This window comes from Pteropus vampyrus, unplaced genomic scaffold (assembly GCF_000151845.1).
Source record: "Pteropus vampyrus isolate Shadow unplaced genomic scaffold, Pvam_2.0 Scaffold143, whole genome shotgun sequence".
NCBI classification, from domain to species: Eukaryota; Metazoa; Chordata; class Mammalia; order Chiroptera; family Pteropodidae; genus Pteropus; species Pteropus vampyrus.
The window spans coordinates 3310984-3311516 of record NW_011888924.1 but is presented as its reverse complement, the minus strand read 5'-3'; positions in this window follow the sequence as shown (position 1 = coordinate 3311516).

The following is a 533-nucleotide window of genomic DNA, read 5'->3' as shown; positions in this document are numbered from 1 at the left end:
AAAAAATCTATAATTTGTGTATCATTCCTCAACAATGCAGATAAACTAACGTTGAACTGGTAATCTGAATATATTCCACTTTACCCCTGAATTAAAAGAATTTTCATTAAATCAGGTGATAGGTTTGTTGGTTTCTTTTTTTACACTGAATTCATCCAACTATCCCCTAAGATTGATCATTCATTTGTATTTATTGTTCCCTGTCATGTGTCTAAGTATCCCTATGCTCTTGAAAGAAGGAAAGTATGTAGCTGGTGTCTCATTGGGCTGCTAAATGGGACCAGCACTTTCTGAGGCTCTGCACACTGATTCTTGGGGTTAGATATGGTTCAGGTGCTTAAATAGGAGCATCTACTCAGTGTAAAAACCAGGGGAACAGACTGGAGAAGGCATGGCCCAGCTGGGATGCTTCACAGCAGGAAATGAAGAGTGAGGAAGGAAACAGCATACAGAAAGAAGACAAATACATAAAAGGGCACACACACCTGTGGAAATTACATTCACTTGCTAACATCCCCATTTGAGGTTCACTT